Consider the following 17,911-nt stretch of genomic DNA (forward strand, 5'->3'; position numbering starts at 1 on the left):
TACAAGTAGTCATCGAGCAGAAAAATTTAAGACGCAGTCGCACTTGTGCATTATTAGTTTCAAGATACATCGAAGCAAAATATGGAATAAAATATGTACATAAAAGAAAATTTGGTTCATGTACTATTCGCTACTTTTCTCGAATCCTGTTGATTCTAATTTTTCGAAACTCTGTTCAAAGTCACGTTGTAATCGAAGTCTAAACCGTTATTTGGGCATTAGGAGTTCTCGTGCTAATATTGGAAACTGAAGCTGTTGTTGTTGTTGTGGTCTTCAGTCCTGAGACTGGTTTGATGCAGCTCTCCATGCTACTCTATGCTGTGCAAGCTTCTTCATCTCCCAGTAACTACTGCAGCCTACATCCTTCTGAATCTGCTTAGTGTATTCATCTCTTGCTCTCCCTCTACGATTTTTACCCTCCACGCTGCCCTCCAATGCTAAATTTGTGATTCCTTGATGCCTCAAAACATGCCCTACCAACCGATCCCTCCTTCTAGTCAAGTTGTGCCACAAACTTCTCTTCTCCCCAATCCTATTCAATACCTCCTCATTAGTTACGTGATGTACCCACCTTATCTTCAGCATTCTTCTGTAGCACCACATTTCGAAAGCTTCTATTCTCTTCTTGTCCAAACTAGTTATCGTCCATGTTTCACTTCCATACATGGCTACACTCCATACAAATACTTTCAGAAACGACTACCTGACACTTAAACGACTTCCTGACACTTAAATCTATACTCGATGTTAACAAATTTTTCTTCTTCAGAAACGAATTCCTTGCCATTGCCAGTCTACTTTTTATATCCTCTCTACTTCGACCATCATCAGTTATTTTACTCCCTAAATGGCAAAACTCCTTTACTACTTTAAGTGTCTCATTTCCTAATATAATTCCCTCAGCATCACCCGATTTAATTAGACTACATTCCATTATCCTCGTTTTGCTTTTGTTGATGTTCATCTTATATCCTCCTTTCAAGACACTGTCCATTCCGTTCAACAGCTCTTCCAAGTCCTTTGCTGTCTCTGACAGAATTACAATGTCATCGGCGAACCTCAAAGTTTTTACTTCTTCTCCATGAATTTTAATACCTACTCCAAACTTTTCTTTTGTTTCCTTTACTGCTTGCTCAATATACAGATTGAATAACATCGGGGAGAGGCTACAACCCTGTCTCACTCCTTTCCCAACCACTGCTTCCCTTTGATGCCCCTCGACTCTTATAACTGCCATCTGGTTTCTGTACAAATTGTAAATAGCCTTTCGCTCCCTGTGTTTTACCCCTGCCACCTTCAGAATTTGAAAGAGAATATTCCAGTTAACTGAAGCTAGATAATCTTTTTTTTCGTGTCAAGTTGTTCGTTTACAAGGGCTGCAAACAAATAAAGGTACTATGCAGATACAGAGAGCGGATCAGCTACTTTCTAGTGTATTTTTATTATAGACAATGAATGAATTGTTAAGTTATCAATTTATTACTGTTGTCTTAATTTTCTTTCTCTTTTGTTATTTCATAGTAACGGCAGACGAATAAGAAGCTTTTGTGTAAAATTCGTTGCACTCTTATTCTTTAATTATTTCGGATGAAAAGCACGTTTTGTAGTAAAATATGTTTGTTTACTTTTTAATAGGAATTTGAATAATATTTATTTTTGATGACAAAGCTAAAAATGCGCTATCAAAAAATTCAGATGAATATTTTAGATAGTAGGAAAACTATAACATTTCCAGGGAACAATTACTTGGTTTACAATTAAAATTTCAGTAGCGAATTAATTCATTGACAAATATTTATCGTCCAATTTCTTCATGTTCGTAAATACTCGTTGACAGTGTCATTCAAAGATGATACCAATCCTTGATATCTCACAGAACATACACCTCGTATTCTGCTCCCAAGAAACGCAAGAATCGCTGCGTCTGGGTAGTGAAGCAAGACTTGAACATTATTGTCTCAGCAATGCCGTACCGATTCTTTTGCTATGTGTTTGTTCCTCGTTTGCCTCGGCGTTGTTATTATAACAGCTCTGATCGATTTTCCGATTGTGTATAATAACCCAACATTTAAAAGCAATGAAAATTTTACGATTAAACATTACTCTTGTTAATAAATTTTCTTTCAATCCAAAAACCTTAACACCACTGCTATGACAAATTGATATAACTGATTTTTAACCTAGTATTAGTAAAAAATGAAAAAAATGAAAAATGAAAGGCTAAGACACTGGTATCAGGTTTAATGACATTTTTCCCATCCCTAGTTTGCACTATACACGATGGCAGGTATGCATTCGTTAAACCCAAACCCACCAGATTGCCATAGGGAATACCGTGATTTCACACCCCAAATTACTCGTTCCCTGTCATCCAATGACCAGAAGCGTCCACCACCTTAAGCGTCGAATAACGTTGGCTACAAAAATAGTCGTCTAACTAGGAGCTGCTCGACCATTCAACCCCATTACCGACAACTCTCTACACACATTGTGTTACCTGGTAGCACTTTCGGCCTCACGAATGGGGCCTTTCGCTGATGTTATCCAGTATTTCGCAACCACGCCAACGAAACTCGACAGTCCCTGTCTGTCAATACATCAGGTCCGCCGGCTCAATGCAATAATGCCCTCCTATTTTTATACAGGTGGGTCCGCCTCTGGTGACACCTAGTGGTCAATTCAGCATTACTTAGGGGTGTCCAGTTACTTTTGATGTGACAGTGGCATCTGGCTGCTTAAACCCAGCTGGGCACCGACTCGTTTTGTTTTGCTGTAGGGCGCTAAAAACCACTGGGGTCATACGCACGAGCACGGACTAGAACGTTTGCTTGGACGACAGATATGTTACTTGACGCAGCTTCGATACTGCCATACGGTATATCTTCCTGAGTCGGTAAGAGATCAGGGGGAAGATGCTGGTCAAGACAAAAAGCCGAACGCCCGGTGTATTGAGGTATGTCAGGACATGAGATCTTTCGTTATCTTATTGAAACGTCACGGATACTTCAAAGATAGCCACAACCGCTGACACTTGAGACAAGTAAATGTTGCTGTCAAAGTTACTGGCTATTCAAACGAGAGGCGATCCTCACTACAGGTGCTCTGGGCCCATACGAGGATCTGGCACTGATAGTTCTTCTGGGAAACTGCTCACATGGATGCACTGTGTGATCAAAAGTATCCGGACAACTGGCTGAAAATGACTTACAAGTTGATGCCGGCCTCCATCGGTAATGCCGCAATTCAGTATGGTGTTGGCGCACCCTTAGCCTTGATGAAGCTTCTACTCTCGCAGGCATATACGTTCAATCACTGAATTGAGGGGTCCAGTCAGAATCCCAAGTTTACAGCGTCTCAATAAAATTATAGGTCCATCGGTCACTTTTACCTTCTCTTCTAAGGAACACTGTGGATGTTTTCTCCTTGTATGTTGTGCAGGCTTGTTGTGCCTTCTCCTATTTTTAATCTTTTAACGCAAATGGGACGTAGGGCCTCCTTGCTACAGCACTTCATCAAATACTTCCAAACTCTAGATGGCTCGATTCTGCAATACAACTTATGTCCGAGGACACAGTGAGAAATTACCATATAGACCAGTTGGGGCAAGTCTTGGATACTGCACGCACACAGGTACCGCCTAAAAGACCACGCCACACGGCAACATGTGCATTATTGTATCTGCAATGCAGTAGCGATTCTCATGTATTTTCTTTGTTGCTAGTTCCTGTCTGTTTTGTTATTCAAATGGTGCTAATCGCTTTAGCCAATTTCAATAGTAACCTAATATTTCGATGCAAAAGTAATTTTACGGATAAACATTATTCTTTTAAAAAAAATGTTTTATATAAAAACCAAACATTTTAACACTGCTGCTGTGGCAAATCGATATGCTGCTTTTTTTTTTTTACCCAGTAATGTAAAACCTGTTACAACAAAAATCGAAAAATGATGCTTATTCAGAACTGTATCGGTTTTAACCAGTCGGTTTTTCGCACCTCTAATGCGTGTACCCAATCTTGTAGCACACTTTACGCCAGTTTGTCGATTGTAGAATACGCAGTCTTCAGATGTCGCGATTCTAATGCCCAGGAGCGTGTTTCTTCTTCTGCCCGCCCTATCTTCCCGACTGCCCGTGTTCTGCCCGTTATTCGTGTACGCGGTCAGCACTACCGGGCTTTGTGTGGGAGCTGCGTGGGTTTCCGGCTCCCCTGTGTCGGGGTTCGCCGCAGCGGGGGGTCCAATCCATTAGTGACGCCCCATTTAGCGGAGTGATGGAACGGCTAGTCTTTCAATTGCAGCGGATCACCGCGGCCGGATAAACAGATTAGCGCGCCGTCCGCAACTCGTCACGCCACCGGCGGCGCTGCGTGTGGTCTGACGATGACAGCAAACGAAGTGACCGAAACGTTTCGACGCGTCAGGCCCGTTAAAGAGTTCGATAGGGTCGCGTCATTATCCAATAGAGACTGCGGCTAAGTTTATGGGGGTATTGGCATCAGTTTTTTGTTTGTTTGTTAGCTAAATTTATAGCAAGTGATTACTGTGTTCAAAGCGCTACAGATGGTACCTGTCAGCGAGGGACTGGAATTTATGTGAACTGTGCCATATTTTTTGCACGTTTACTTCGTTAATGCCGGCCGCTGTGTCCGAGCGGTTCTAGGCGCTTCAGTCCGGAACCTCGCTGCTGATACGGTCGCAGGTACGAATATTGCCTCGGGCATGGATGTGCGTGATAACGTTAGGTTAGATAGGTTTAAGTACACTACTGGCCATTAAAATTGCTACACCACGAAGATGACGTGCTACAGATGTCAAATTTATCCGACAGGAAGAACATGCTGTGATATGCAAATTATTAGCTTTTCAGAGCATTCACACAAGGCTGGCGCCGGTGGCGACACCTACAACGTACTGACATGAGGAAAGTTTCCAACCGATTTCTCATACACAAACAGCAGTTGACCGGCGTTGCCTGGTGAAACGTTGTTGTGATTCCTGGTGTAAGGAGGAGAAATGCGTACCATCACGAATCCGACTTTGATAAAGGTCTGATTGTAGCTTATCGCGATTGCGGTTTATCGTATCGCGACATTGCTGCTCGCATTGGTCGTGATCCAATGACTGTTAGCAGAATATGGAATCGGTGGGTTCAGGAGGGTAATACGGAACGCCGTGCTGGATCCCAACGGCCCGGTATCACTAGCAGTCGAGATGACAGGCATCTTATCGGCATGGCTGTAACGGATCGTGCAGCCACGTCTCGATCCCTGAGTCAACACATGGGGACGTTTGCAAGACAACAACCATCTGCACCAACAGTTCGACGACCTTCGCAGCAGCATGGACTATAAGCTCGGAGATCAAGGCTGCGGTTATCCTTCACGCTGCATCACAGACAGGAGCGCCTGCGATGGTGTACTCAACGACGAACCTGGGTGCACGAATGGCAAAACGTCATTTTTTCGGATGAATCCAGGTTCTGTTTACAGCATCATGATGGTCGCATCCGTGTTTGGCATCATCGCGGTGAACGTACATTGGAAGCTTGTATTCGTCATCGCCATACTGGCGTATCACCCGGCGTGATGGTATGGGGTGCCATTGGTTACACGTCTCGGTCACCTCTTGTTCACATTGACGGCACTTTGAACAGTGGACGTTACATTTCAGATGTGTTACGACCCGTGGCTGTACCCTTCAGTCGATCCCTGCGAAACCCTACATTTCAGCAGGATAACGCATATCCGCATGTTGCAGGTCCTGTACGGGCCTTTCTGAATACAGAAAATGTTCAACTGCTGCCGTGGCCAGCACATTATCCAGATATCTCACCAATTGAAAACATGTGATCAATGGTGGCCGAGCAACTGGCTCGTCACGATACGGCAGTAACTACTCTTGTTGAACTGTGGTACCGTGTTGAAGCTGCATGGGCAGCTGTACCTGTACACGCCAAGCTCTGTTCGATTCAATGCCCAGGCGTATCAAGGCCGTTATTACGGCCAGAGGTGGTTGTTCTGGGTGCTGATTTCTCAGTATCTATGCACCCAAATTGGGTGAAATTGTAATCACATGTCAGTTCTAGTATATTTGTCCAATGAATACCCGTTTATCATCTGCATTTCATTATGGTGTAGCAATTTTAATGGCCAGTAGTGTAGTTCTGTAAGCATCGTCAAGACAACATCGGACTAATTACAAAACAATCAACTGCGTTACAGCACTCATTTTTTCCGTCCTCTATAAGCGAATGAAACGTAAATAAACCTTAATATGTCGTGCAGTGGGAATACAGTCTCTGAGATTCACTTCACAGTATTTTACATAGCGCCGAAGAAACTGGTATAGGCATGCGTATTCAAATACAGACATCTAAACAGACACAATAAAGAGTCTGACGCAGTTGTTAAGTCGGTTGCTGCTGCTACAGTGGCAAGTTATCAAGATGTAAGTGAATTTGAACGTTGTTATATAGTCGCCGCACGAGCGCTGGGACACAGCAGCTACTAGGCAGCGATGAAGTGGGGATTTGCCCGTACGACCACTTCACAAGTGTACCGTGAACGTCAGGAATCCGGTAAAACATCAAATCTGCGATATCGCTGCGGCTTGGAAAAGATCATGCAGGAACAGGACCGACGACGACTGAAGAGAATCGTCCAACGTGGCAGAAGTGCAACTATTCCACAAATTGCTCCAGATTTCAATTCTCGACTATCGACAAGTATCAGCGAGCGAACCATTCAACGAAACATTGCCGATACGGGCTTTCAGAGCCGAAGGCCCACTCGTGTACCCTAGATGACTGCACGACACAAAGCTTTACGCCTAGCCCGGGCCCGTCAACTCCCACATTGGACTGTTGACGGCTGGATACGTGTTGCCCGGTCGGACGAGTCTCGTTTCAAATTGTATCGAGCCGATGGACGTGTGCGGCTATGGAGACAAACTCATGTACCCACTGACCGTGCGTGTCAGCAGGGGACTGTTCAAGCTGATGGAGGCTCTTAAATGGTGTGGGGCGTGTGCAGTTGGTGTGATATGGAACCCCTGATGCGTCTAGACACGACTCTGACAGGTGACACGTACGTGAGCATCCTGTCTGATCACCTGCATCCATTCATGTCCATTATGCATTCCGACTGGCTTGGACAATTCAAGCAGGACTATGCTACAACGCATATCTCCAGTATTGCTACAGAATGGCTCCAGGAATACCCTTCCGATTTTAAACACTTCCGTTAATCACCAAATTCCCCATACATAAACTTTATTGAGCATATCGGGGAGCCTTGGAGCCCTGCAGGATTCATCGTGTCAATGACCTTCCAGAACTACTTCAGAGTCCATGCTACGTCGCGCTGCGGCAGTTCTGCGTGCTCGCGGGGGATCTACACGATATTAGGCAGGCGTACCAGTTTCTTTGGCTCTTCAATGTGGATGTAAGCAGTAAAAGGAAACAAAGGAAAAATTGGATTGGGAATTCAAGATCAGGGAGATGAATAAATTCTTGAGGTTTGCCTATGACATTGTAATTCTGTCAGGGTCAGCAAATGACTTCGAAGCGCAGTCGAACGGGACTGACAGTGTCTTCAAAGGTGGATGTAAGATGAACATAAACAAAAGCAAAACAAGGATCATGGAAGTAGTCGAATTAAATAAGGCGATGCTGAGGGAATGGGATTGGAAACGAGTCACTAAAGGTTCTAAATTTTTGCTACTTTGACAGCAAAATAACTGATGATGGCTGGAGTAGGGAGGATGTAAAATGAAGACTGATAAGAATGGCAAGAAAAGCGTTTCTTAACAAGAGAAATATGTTAATATCGAATGTAGATTTTAGTGTTAGGAAGTCTTACCTGAAGGTATTTTTCTGGAGTGTAACCACATTTGGAGGTGAAACATAGACGATAAACAGTTCAGACGAGAAGAGAATAGAAGCATTTGAAATGTGGCGCTAAAGAAGAATGCTGAATGTTAGTTGGGAAGATCATGTAATTAATGAGGGAGTAATGGGTAGAGACTGATGGCCATAGATGTTAAGTCCCATAGTGCTCAGAGCCAGTAATGGGTAGAATTGAGGTGACAAGAAATTTGTAGCATAACCTGACTAAAGGAAGGGATCTGTCGGTACGAGACATTCTGAGACAAAAAGGGATCACCAGTTTAGTACTGGACAGAAGTGTATATGTGTTTGTTGGGGGGGGAAGTAGCATGGGGAGCTGCATCAAACCAGTCTCCCAGTCTCCGGACTAAAGACTACAACAACAACAGAGGTAGATCTCGAAATTAAGATCAAGGTTTAACATCCTATCGGAAGAACGTCTGTAGAGACGGAGCACAGGCTGGAATGGGGGAAGGAAATCGGGTGCGTTATTTTCGAATGAAGCATCCCCACATTCGCGTCAAATGAAACAGCGGAAAACCTCAATCTGGGTGTCCGGGCGAGACTTTGAACCGATGACCTTCTGAAAAAGAGTCCACTCTCTCCCATTGGCACCACCGCGCTCGGTTATGGTACTATTGTACAGCCATGACACTGAAAAGTTAGCTACTATAATAGTCTTTGAAAAGTAATCTGGAGTAGTCTGTAAGTAGTGACGGATAATTGTTGCCTAAGAGTTACTTAAAAATATAACTAATTTAGGGAAATAACCGTTTTATACAGTCCAATTAAGTATAAAACTTGTAAACTCAAATGGAAAGGAAAAGGCGCAATGCAATTCTGAGACTTTCCCATCTGATGATTGATGGTGGCGAGCAACTGTTTTACCTGTGATTTTCTATCTTTCTTTTACTTTCCTCCAAATTATTAATATTTATACTTACTGAACACGCTCTGTTTCCTCGATTAAATTGCAGTTTCTACACTCCGACATAATTGTCGTAAAGGAGCGTAACTATTTCTCCATTTCCAAGCATTAATCCTGACTGGCAGGATCTGCTGGTTAATAGGATGTGCCATGTTAATTTTAAGGGGTGGCCAGATGCCCTTCCTGCCGCCACCCCGTACCCCCAGGAGGGAATCAGTGTACCCCAACTGTCTGCGTCTAGTGTAAACCATGGAATAGTGCAAATGTGTTCAGATGTTTGCGAGCGATGCATCTGAGGCGGAACGTGGGGACCACCCCTGTATTCACCTAGCGGGATGTGGAAAACCGCCTAAAAACCATATCCAGGCTGGCCTGCACACCGGCCCTCGTCGATAGTCCACCGGGCGGATTCGATCCGGGGCCGGCGCGCCTACCCTAGTCCAGTAAGCAGCGCGTTAGCGCTCTTTTTTTTTTTTTTTTTTTTTTTTTAACAAGGGCAGCGTGCACCTGACAGTCAAGCACTTTACCTTTTTTTTTATCGCGGGCAAGTGCTCTACCAACTTTTTTTTAGCGCCTAGAAGCGCTTTTTTAATTTATTTATCTATTTTATTTTTATTTATTTATTTATTTATTTTTTTTTTTTTGACCGGTGGGGGCTCGGGGGGCAAAGTGGGCAGGGGTCGAAACCTGAGGCCTGGCCACAGTGTCCCTCTCACCACCACCGAGCCTGTGGTACTTAGGGGAGTGGGAGAAACAGGAATCAACAGTAGTGGAAGGCATTGTTAGTTATTTATTTGCATGTGTTTTTGTAATATTCACTAATAGCATGAAATTATGGGAACACATATGCGAAAGAGAAAAGAAATATAAATTCTAGGTAAAGAAAAAGAAAGGAAAAAGGAAAAGCAAAAAGAAATAAAATCCGCGCAATCTGCGACGCGCTCTCCCATCCGCGGAGGTCAGAAGTAGAATAGATCGTAGGCGGTTGAAACTCAGACACCGCCGGGGGAGGAGGGGTGGGTGCCCTCTGTGCCAGGCACCCCCCAACTCAGTGGAGGTCTAACAAAGACCGCTCGAAGATAGTTAACAAATAATGTTCGGTAACGTGGCGTGTTTTCGAGAGCTGCATGGGCTGTTCGTAAATAGGTCCAGAAGTCGAGGCGGGATTTAGGTCCCTCATTAAAGAGATAAGCGACCGCCCACCCTTTGACCCACGTAATAGCATGACATTTGGCGACGGGAAAATGTCGGTCCTCCGGGTATAGAAAAATTCGAGGCTCGACTGTGTCTGGTGGCACCCGGAGATAGCAGGCAATTATTTGCTGCACGAAGCGCCATACATCTTGCGATGAGGCGCATGTCAGACGGTGTTCATCAGTGTCCAGTTGCTGGCAAAGGAGACAAAGAGGGGATTCTGACAAGCCAATTTTGTGCAGGCGCTGCCTCGTGGCAAATTTCTTGTTGACTATGTGATACCACAGTGCCCGGACGTTCGTAGGGAGAAAGGGCTGGTGGACGGTAGTCCACACTATGGGCCACTGGATGGAGGGGTGTTTGGTCTCCATCACATTCCGGGGAACACAGCGCAGCAACAGGCTGTAAAAATCCTTAGTCCTAGGTGGGCGTGTATCTGGGAGACTGGTATGTATGTAACTGTAGTCGACGAAAAAGGTCGAAATATGGGACAAATGCGGCACGATATGGCCGACAGACACTGGTGGTGAGGTGGAAGCAGGTAGGAGGACCTCAAGCAAGCTGCGTGTTAGAGATGTACCCTGGCCCATCCACTGTTTTCTCATGGTACTCATGTACAAGGCTGCAGCTCGCATACAGACATTGACGAGCCCGACGCCACCATACCGTGGGGGCAGGGTAAGTGTCTCATAACGGACTTTAAACATTGAACCAGCCGCGAGATAATAGCCAAAAGCCACCTGAAGGTTGCGCCCAATTGCAGTTGGCAGAGGGAGAACTTGCGCGATGTGAACCAATTTTGATGCCACATAAAGATTAAGAAACTCAACCCGTTGAAGTGTGTCCTGGCGGCGCAAGAGGTTCTGGCGGACGTCGTTGCGGATGACGTGTAACAGGCGACGGAAATTCGTTGCCGCCGTGCGTGTGACCGTGGGGGTAAAGGTAATGCCCAGGTACCGGGAAGTCCGCACAAGCGGCAGGGGTGCCACTTCACCCTCCTGGAGGCCTCGTCCAATGTGCATTGCAGAAGATTTGGCGACATTCATGGCACTGCCAGCGGCAGCCCCATAACGGGTAATCAATTCGAGGACATCCCGAATCTCAGAGCCGGAGCGAATGAGGAGGAGGAGGTCATCAGCATATGCCCGACAGCGAAAAGTGTGTTGGCGTAGGGTGAGGCCAGAGAGCTTGGTCGTCAAGCCCCCAATAAGGGGCTCAAGGGCAATAGCATACAGGAGGGTAGAGAGGGGGCACCCCTGCCGTATCGAACGGCAGATAGGTACCGGCCCTGCTATACGTCCATTGACTTGGACACGTGAACTGGCACTGTCGTAAAGACCCCGGATGACGTCGAGAAACGGAGGGGGGATGCCCATTCGGGCTGCCACCGAAAACAGGAAACGATGACGCACTTTATCGAAGGCGCTGTCGAAGTCTATAGCGACGACCGCTGCCCGGAGCCTGCAGGCCGCCGCTATCGCAATTAAGTCGCGGCATTCCCCTGTGGCAGTCTGTATGTTAATCTGTCCGCCAGGCGTCGTTTGTTCTGGCGAGAGGATATGAGGGAGTGTAGTTCGGAGCCGCATTGCCAGTAAGCGCGCGAAAATCTTGTAATCGGCATTCAGGAGGGTGAGCGGTCTGTAACTCGTGACCATCGAACCACGGGCTGGTTTGTGGACTGGTATAATGATGCCCTCAGCAAAGGCGGGTGGGATTGCTTGGTCAGATGTTATCAGTTCTTGATACATAGTCGTCCACCGTGGGGCCATGAGGTCCCGAAAGGTACGGTGAAACTCAATCGGTAAGCCGTCAATGCCGGGCGATCTGTTGACTGCACCCTTGGCGATTGCGTTGTTGACTTCGTCTAGCGTGACCGCCACTGTCAAAGCATCCGCCTCCGTGTGGGGGAGGGTACGCGTGACGTAATTCAAAATGGAGTCGTCTGCTGCAGTTTCAGCGTCGTCATCACTATAAGTACGACGGTAGTGCTCGACGAATGCGCGGACGATGTCATTCTGAGTGGTCACCTGCGTTCCATGAGGCGTGGTCAGAGTGCTGATGATCTGCCGACAACGCCTTCGTTTGTCGGACACTATATCATCCATGGATGGAATTTCTAAATCCGCGTGATCGTGGCGCCGCGTCCGTATCACGACCCCTTGCAATTTCCGGCGTGCCAGCGCAATTATCTTCGCCTTAGTTCTTTGCCGTTCCAACTGGTTGTCCGGGGTTGGCGGTTGAGCATCCAGATCTCGGAGAATCGCGTAATAGAAGTCAACAGTGGTGCGATGCCAGTCGGCCATGTCCTTTCCGTACCTCATCAGTGTCCTCCGGATCGCCGGCTTGGCGCAGTCCAACCACCATGTCAATGTCGAGTGGTAGCGGGGAAGGCGTCGTTCGCAGGCTGTCCACGTTTCAGTGACTTGTTGGCGACACGCCAGGTCATGCAAGTGTGAGGTATTGAGTTTCCATGGCGCACGGCTGCGCCATACTGATTGCGGCGGAAGGAGGACCGTACAGATGTAAGCGCAATGGTCGGAAAAGGCCAGCGGCCAGCGTTCGGCGCCCCGTATCGCAGATCTAAGAGTTTGTGAGACATATATCCTGTCTAGTCGGCTTGCGGAATGACTTGTAAGAAAGGTATGGCCAGAAAGGTCGCCGTGTTGTACTTCACAGGTATCGTGAAGCAGGAGGTCTCGCACCACTATACGTAGCTCCTGGCATGTAGTGTAGTGGGGAATCTGATCTTTAGGATGCAGAACGCTGTTAAAGTCACCTCCTAGTAGGCAACGGTCATAACGCCCTAAAAACAGGGGAGCGATTTCCTCGGAATAAAACTGGGCTCTTTCATGCCGTCGGTCGGTGCCTGAGAGAGCGTAGACATTAATGATGCGTGTCCCCATGGCAGTGAGTGCCATGCCCCGAGCTGATGGAAGGAAGGCGACGTCGGTCACAGAAATCCCGTGGCGGACGTAGATGGCCACCCCGCGGCCCATAGGATCACTCGCGGAGGCGTGGGCGGTATAGCCATTGATATCCGGGAGACTAGCCAAGTGAACTTCCTGCAGAAGAGCGAAATCAATATCCGAAGCCCAGAACATCTCCTGCATAAGGCGGATTTTCACCCTGGAACGGATGTTGTTGGTGTTGATGGTTGCTATCCGGTAGGCCTGGTGTCGGATAGCTGGAGGCTGGTCCACTCCGCCGTCCGCGCAAGGGTGTGGGCGTCGCAGCGGAACGTTATCCCGCTGGCCCGCAGGGGAGTCTGGGGAGAGTATGATTAGTGGTGCGGCCGTGACGGCGCAGGGTCACGTAACGGCTCCTGCTCCGTGACCTCCTCCTCGTGCCACGCCGTGGAAGCGGAAACTGGTGTATCGTCCATTTTGTCTGCAGAAGATGTAATTGTGCGTGGTGTAGTGTCGCCTGTGAGACGTTCATGATGTAGTTCAGCGTCAGCACGGGGCGCAGGCACACCGATAGATGTCTCCGCGCTCATTACGTCTTCGTCAGTAGTAGCGGGTTCTGAGGCCGCGTGCTGGTCGACGGTCGCGTCCTCCTCGACTTGTAACGTCTCCTCTTGGCCGGAAACGGTGCGACGTCTTCGCTTCCGACGTTTCGGGGAACGTTGTTTCCTTGTGCGACCCTCCGTGTCCGACGACGGAAGGGAGTCGCGTCGTTCTGGCAGAAAGGCCGCTGTAGGAACGATGAGCGAGTCGATCTCCATCGTGTTTCCGAGATCAGGGTCAGCGTCTGGTTGCGCCGGCATCTTCGGAGCGGCGTCGATGGCCGGCCGAGGCGGCGGGCCGTCCGAGGCGCTCTCCGTCGGTGTCTGGTCGGGCTCGTTGGTGGCGTCGTTTGTGGTGACCGGGCGACGTTGCAAAGTGGTAGGAGAAGCCAGAGCAGCGGCATAGGTCACCGGTAGCACTGTAGGTTGCGACGTGGGTGGTTTTTCGGCAGCTGGAAGTTGCATAATACGCCGTTGTAGGCATTCGGATCTAAGGTGGCCTTCTTTGCCGCACCCGGAACAGGTCCGAGGCTGGCCATCGTATATAATTATGGCACGGCATCCGCCGATCTTTAAGTAGGACGGGACGTGGCTTCGGAGATCTATGGTGACCTGTCGGACCCCGTTTAGGACAGGATACGTCCGAAACTGTGTCCACTTCTCCGCAGTGTGGCCGTGGACTGTGCCGTATGGGCGTAGTGCCGCGACGACTTCCTCAGCTGGAAGTTCGAATGGCAATTCGAAAATGCGTATCGTTCGCACACCTAAGCCTGCGTGGTCGACGGTTACCTCCCCCACATTGCCATCAGCGTGACAGAAGCGGAGCCCCTGTTTGGTCTCACGTAGTATGCGTTCGCACGCCGCGTCGTTAATGATTTTCACATAGACCGTGCTGCTCACGATGGACAAATGTATGCCGATAATATCGGTCGCCGGGATCTTCACTTCCTCTCGCAGAAAACGCTCCACCTCAAGTGCTTTGGGTCGGGCATAATCGTTGCAGAAAGTAAATCGGAGTGTCGATTTACGGTAACGGTTCGCCATGGATCGTACAAGGTAAGCCGGCACTTAAGCAACGGCCGTCAGAAAGTAAACAAGGCGAGCTCGCGCGCCGCACGAAGTCAACACGTACGCGTCCGCTCTGTTGCCCTGCCGAAGGCAGACTGCGTATCAAACCAGTATTCAGGTTAAACACCACGACAAGGGCAGAGCCAAATGCGAATCGAGGAGCAGGTCCAGTTGAGGCACATCATGCAGCAGAGGGACGACTGTCGGTCTGTATTCAGCCAGCCTGACTGCGGCTTTTACTGTCTCCAATGCTCATTTTGGAAAGATGGTAGGTTGGGCGTCAATTTCCACCTCACAAAATGCGATACACCAACAGTTAAAGTACCGTAACACAGAGAATAAAGTTCACATGCACAGATTCCGGCAGGTTTTGCCAATGACTTTGTTGACAGGAGGACACTACGCACAAGTTAAATAAAGTAAATTTGGCCAAGCCATGAAATGTAACAGCCCTCAGATGACAGCATAGCTCTAGGATAGATATTGTGCATCAAAATCAGGTGGGGATGACTGGGGGACAATTAGCGCAAATGTGCTATAAAGACGAAATACACAGTCTGAGCAGCTCACATTTCGACACTCGGACTTTGGTGTCGGTGAAAACATCCAGCGACTGTAAACTGGCGCTCTCGGCTATCCTGGTGGGTACAGGAGGGTAACTATAAGTTAAATGTTTATTTGACACTACAACAGTGAAGCCATATTAACGGTACATAAATTTTTTCTTCACTAATGTTGTGTCAAACAAACATTTAAATTCCACTTTCTATTATGTTTAATTTTTTTGTAACTCATTACCCTAACTTTTCTCTACTGAACTTTGTTTGATTGTAATGTGGAAAAATTTATATTTATTACGTGATAAAACCTTTAAAATGTGAAACCTGTTTCAAGGTACTAGCTAACGGGTCTTTAAATATGCAGTAAAAGAAATGGAATGAAAACGAAGAAAACGATCACCCGCAAAATTTATGTGCAAGCCACGATTAATGTAGTAACAGAATATGAAACCTCACTAAAAGCAAGTGTACTACGAATATAAATTCACGGATATTGACCTATAGCCCTGTAAGTTCAACCAGTATTCCGATTATCTTACCCTAAAACGCGGTAAAAACCGATTATGATCCTTTTTTCACAGAAATAAAGGGCTTTGAAAATCGGAGGTAAATCTGTGAAATGCGTCGTCGAACAGTAACGATCTTTGACACGGTAAAACGATTCATGTTGACGTTATCCACTTTGCATTTATATGTGTCGTCAACAGGATTAAAAAACACAGAGCATTTCAAACAAATTTCTCTTTCCCCCTTGCAAAATACACACGCGCACGCGAGTCGTATTTCACAAGCAGAAACCACATTACGCCTTTTTCGAGAAGGGAAAAGTGAAACAGTTGCATCGTGTTTTTGACATGGCTAGGCGGGAAACGATTTGCAAACCCGAAAAATATCACCCTCTCCACTCGGCACTTTGCATTCACAGGAAAGCCCTTCGTGATACACGGAAGATATAGTGTTTACTCGTCTGTTTTATCTGGTCAATAAAAAGCGAAACGAAAGAGCTTCCAGGGGATCTGGAGAGAGAGGGAGGGGTGTGGGAGGAACCTATTCGTCTCTTATTGCCGCTTCCCCGAGCGGGAAGTGCGTTGAGAGGGGGTGGGGACCCATATTTTCGTTGAGGGATGCGTATTCAGTGCAACAGCGGAATAGAACAGCAGGGGAATAGGACGGCTTCGCAGTGCGAGTGCGGACGATGTAAAATGACAGAAATTCAGTCAAATTCGTATGTAGCGTTTCGTTTGACAGGGGTTTACTCAGTGCTTTCCATAAATTCTGAAAACATCGGCCACTGGAAAAGAATAATTCGACAAAATATTGCGCACTTGCACAGGAATGGACCATGTCGATAAGAGAGTATCTGAGCCGCCAGTGGCAGAATACCAGCACCGGGGACGAAGATGTGGAGCACAAATGGATAACTTTCAAAAGAACTGAACAGTAAGTAGGCAAGAGTGTACTGAGCAATGTTGTGAGAGACTGTAAAGGTCCATAGTGGTACAGTAGCCTTCTTAGAACTTTGTTGCGAAAGAATATCCTCTGCAGGCCACTATATTTACCTCAGGACATTGAATTTCATATTTCTAGCTGATTATCTCCACTTCTGGCTGCTGGATGATATCTCCATATTATGGTACCAGAGCTACAGGTGCTTCATAAAATGACATGTAATGTATTTAAGGAATAATGCTGCAAATACTTGCCGTATTGCTGCAGAATATACACAGCAGGGGTAGGAACCGCAAGAAATTTTTATAGAGCAATGGAATTGTAAAGTTCTTAGTGTATGTCATGGAAGTAATTATTCTTCCTGTTTGGTTGTATTCTAATGAAGTACTGTATTCCCATGCTGCATTTCTGTTATTATCACTGCCATAAGGTTTACGTCCAATAGTACAGAAAGTATAAAAATTAGTGGCGAAAACTAATACATGAAGGTTTCGATAAAACAGGCAGAAACTTACGAGTAGACAAGGATTCGCAAACGAGCAGCTCGCGAGATAACTACGAATATCTGGTTACCAGCCGCGACTGTATTGGAGTTCGTAGTAACGTATTTGAAATGTGACTGGGCTCAAATTTCAAGCATCGCCCATGATTTGGCAACATGCAACGTGGGCGGTGGGGCACCGGCGCTGTTTAATGCTGTTGTAAGACGACGTAACTGTATGGCCAGGCGAGAAAAGAGATTATCGTCGAGAGGACTGAATCAGCAAAGAGAAAAGTCAAAACAACGTTCAGTGAGTTTAAAAGCAAGGATGGCAACATCAACAATGCAATAGGAATTACACTTTTAAAGGAAGGGAAACAGCACGTGTGTGGAAAGAGTACATTGAAGGCCTCTTTGCAGGGAAAAACTTGTCTGATGACTTGATACAAGAAGAAGGTGGAACCGATAAGGATAACATAGGAGGTACAGTCATAGAGGCAGAATGATTTAAAAAAATAAAAAATTATAAAATAACGCCGGACGCAGTGGCCGAGCGGTACTAGGCGCTTCAGTCTGGAACCGCGCGACCGCTAAGGTCCCAGGTTCGAATCCTGCCTGGGCATGCATGTGTGTGATGTCCTTAGGTTAGTTAGGTTTAAGTAGTTCTAAGTTCTAGGGGACTGATGACCTCAGATGTTAAGTCCCATAGTGCTAAGAGCCATTCGAACCATTCTACCCTTCATTCGGTCGCTGCGAAATCCTACATTTCAGCAGGATAATGCACGACCGCATGTTGCAGGTCCTGTACGGGCCTTTCTGGATACAGAAAATGTTGGACTGC

The sequence above is a fragment of the Schistocerca piceifrons genome, chromosome 9 (genome assembly GCF_021461385.2).
Source record: "Schistocerca piceifrons isolate TAMUIC-IGC-003096 chromosome 9, iqSchPice1.1, whole genome shotgun sequence".
Lineage (NCBI taxonomy): Eukaryota > Metazoa > Arthropoda > Insecta > Orthoptera > Acrididae > Schistocerca > Schistocerca piceifrons.